A 3,664-nucleotide genomic window follows, 5' to 3' on the forward strand; every position below is an offset into this window, starting at 1 on the left:
GACTTCGATGGAGCTCCGTATGCCACGGCAAACTGGCTGACACTGACGGCGGCGGTGCACAAATGCTGCGCAGCTAGCGCCATTCGACGGCCAACACCGCGGTTCCTGGTGTGTCCGCTGTGCCGTGCGTGTGATCATTGCTTGTACAGCCCTCTCGCAGTGTCCGGAGCAAGTATGGTGGGTCTGACACACCGGTGTCAATGTGTTCTTTTTTCCATTTCCAGGGGTGTATTTGAAACAAAATATTTTATTTCATAGTACTGACCAAATTTACCTGATTAATCACCTACAGGTGAACATTTACATATATTAACGTATCTTACATTCTGTCATAAAACAAACAAGACATCAGAGAATACGCCAAGACCATCGGAATTTCGTAAACCACGCTAAGAAAGCATAACGCAGCTTAAAGTGCAATTCGTATGTCCAGATTCACAATGAAATACCTGGTATTAAGGTTCTTCGGTGTTGTCTTCGGGACGCCAATTTTCTTGGAATATCCTCTCATACTTTGTTCTTGATTATGTCATACTTTGTGATGTGTTAACGCTGTACGCACGATGAAATGAAAATGAGCACTTGAAATGGAACAAACAGTTGAAACTAGTCAATAGTGTGCTATGAAACAGTTTGTTTCATATTAAATGCCTCATCAGAAAAGAACAGTTAATTTTGGTTAATTAATGAAAGCCAAATTTCTTTAGTAAACCGACAAAAATAACTTCAGTCATCTGCAAGAAAATTACAGCTGCTAATAACGTGGAAATAATTCATATCAGAAAACTGAAACTGCATTATTTTAGTCTTCCGCAATTATGTGAACGTATTTTAATTCACATGATGCCCCCTGTCACAGAAATTCATTCTGTTTTCATTTGACACGAGAGCTGTACAAGAAGTAAAAACAAAACACAAGAATAATTAAACGTAAACACATGTTACGTGAAGACTACCCCCACTCCAACTCAGAGAGCTGTGTTCGATTTTTGCAGCCTGGAAGTGCCAGGGAAATTTTTCCGGGTAGATTCTAGCTACTTGCTGCTCTGTGCTGAAAACAGGTTAAGAGCCACGTTCCAAGTAGCCGGAATATGAGGAAGGCGGTGTTTAAACGCAGCTTCACCTCAGCGCATGAGCCCACTAACAGCTACTTAAACGAACCTGTTTTCACTTGTAGACCTTTCGGTAATTATGCCTCTAGGGCAGTGGTTCTCAATTACCCCCTGAGGGCTAAAATGAAATTTTTTGAGCGGTAAAAACTAAACGATCCGGTTCTGTTTCATTCACGAAACTAAATTATTTTCAAAAGATCATTACTATTATCATAATTTTGTATCTGTCTATTACTGATTATATAGGTAATCAACAATTGCTTCTTCTCGGTTAGCAGCGTTAATGCAGTGGAGGTTACAGGTTCGTCACATAATTCAAGCACTATATACATATGTTGTGCTTTGTCCCGTACATTGCTGATGATAAAAGTGGGATGTATACGTATCAAATGCTAAATATCTCAAGAAAATGTCTTCTCCAAGTTGTACATACAGCCTGCAGTTGTCCATAAATTTATTCGCTTCGCAACAATTAAATAAATTAGTTGACAGGACGACACATCAGTAACCACATAAGCGCTACTGTGGTGATGTACACAGTATTATTTATTTACTTATTCGTTGGGGCCACTTAGGTCCACATTAAGTCTTGTTGCACTTAGCACTGAACCTGGCTTTTTTCTGCGCCCAGATTTCCCTCATTTGTTGTGTGGGCCTGCTTGCGTTCATCTATCCAAAGGACACCGTGTCTTCTTTTCGGTTGCTCGTCGCGGTTTATTCCGTTTGTCACTATCTTCTTTCGGAAAAGAACTCTGTCAAAAGCATCTTCGGGTTTGATATGCAGCATCTGGAGGTCTTCTTTGGTGTTTTAAAACCATGGCATCGTAGTTTTTGGTTTTGAATCAAAAGAGAGAAATATGTTTCTGATTAACCTTTTTCCGTCCATTCGTTTGAGGTGACCATAAAATCGTACCTGACTTTTGCGGATTTTGTCTGTCATTTTTTCTATTTTACTGTAGACTTCCTTGTTGGATCTGTTTTTATGGATGCCATTCTTGTACTTGCATCATCTAATGATTTGCGATCTTTTTGCTCCATTTCTTCGAGGAGTCTTTTATCAGCCTTTAGGGATAAGGTTTCGGCTGCATGCAAAACTACTGACTTCAAATCTGTTTCGTAGTGACGTATCTTAGTGTTCTGGGAAATGCATTTCTTGTTGTATATCGTGCGCAATGTTTGGTAAGCTGTTTCTAGTGTGCGTATCCGTTCCCTAAGCGCTTCCTTGTCATGTCCATGTTTCATGATGATGTCTACACGGGAGATGACCCCATATTTGTTACGGAGTTTTCGTGAGGCGTTTTTAATGTTAGTCATGACTTCTGTTTTCTCAAATGATAAATGCAGACCAGTTTGTTCAGCGATTTCCTGTAACAGTTCGATTTGAACTCTAGCGATGTCTACTTCGTTTGACAGAATGGCAATGTCATCGGCAAAAGTCAAGCCGTCTACCTCGATCCCCTTCAATTTGGTTCCAATTCGCAACGGGCTATAGTTGGTTTCCATTAACCTTTCGCGCCAGGTTCTGATGATCTTTTCAAGGACGTAGTTGAAAAGCATTGGAGACAGGCCACCACCTTGCCTAGCCCATCTTTTGACATCAAAGGAATCCGAGAGACACCCGAGGAATTTTACTTTGGAGTTTGTATCTGTTAGGGCAGCAGTTTAAGCTCAAACTTCGAACTCATTTAGGACGTTCAGCAGGACCTCCCGGTCTATGGAGTCGTACGCCATCTTGAAGTCCACAAAAACTGACACGTGGTGTTTGTACCTTAGAGTGTAATGTCTGATTATTGTTTTGAGGTTGTAGATCTGTTCGGCTGTTGAGTGACTTTTTATGAAGCCCCCTTGGTATTCACCTACTTGATGGGTGACGGGCTTCTAACCGCTCCAGAATGGCGAGTGAGAGAATTTTATAGGTTACAGGTAGCAGGAATATTTCTCGGTAGTTGTTAATGTCTTTCTTGCTGCCTTCCTTGAGCAAGGGATGGATCAGGGCCGATTTCCAATCTTTGGACAGTGTTTCCTCATTCCAAATTTTTTCTGTTTGTTTTTGTAAGATTTCAATTGATTCCTTTGTGGCATATTTCCACGGTTCTGCTACGACTGAGTCTTCTCCAGGTGCTTTGTTGTTTTTGAGACGGGCAATGTGGAGCTTGATTTCATCTCTGTTATGTGGTCTAGACTCTGGGACCTGAGCAGTGGTTCTATGGTCTCAATGGCGTTTAGGGATTTAATTTCAGTTTAGTAGGTCTCGAAATTAGTCTACTAGAATCTGGCAATTTTCTTCATTTGAAGCCGCCAGTGTACCGTCCTTCCGCTGAAAGCATAGTGATGGCGGTTTGTAACCGGTCAGTTGGCGTTTGATGACTCTTTAGTACTCTCCGGTTTCATTCTTCCTAAAATTTTGTTCTATCTTTTCAATGGGTTTCTCAGTTCTGATTGTCGTGGCTGTTTGAGCACGTTGGATTTTGTAGGTTTCCAAGTCAGTTTACAATATAGTTGAATAGTATTGTTGCCATGCACTGAGCCTTTCCTTGGGGACTGGCTCGCAT

Source organism: Schistocerca nitens, chromosome 6 (assembly GCF_023898315.1).
Source record: "Schistocerca nitens isolate TAMUIC-IGC-003100 chromosome 6, iqSchNite1.1, whole genome shotgun sequence".
In the NCBI taxonomy this organism is placed as follows: domain Eukaryota; kingdom Metazoa; phylum Arthropoda; class Insecta; order Orthoptera; family Acrididae; genus Schistocerca; species Schistocerca nitens.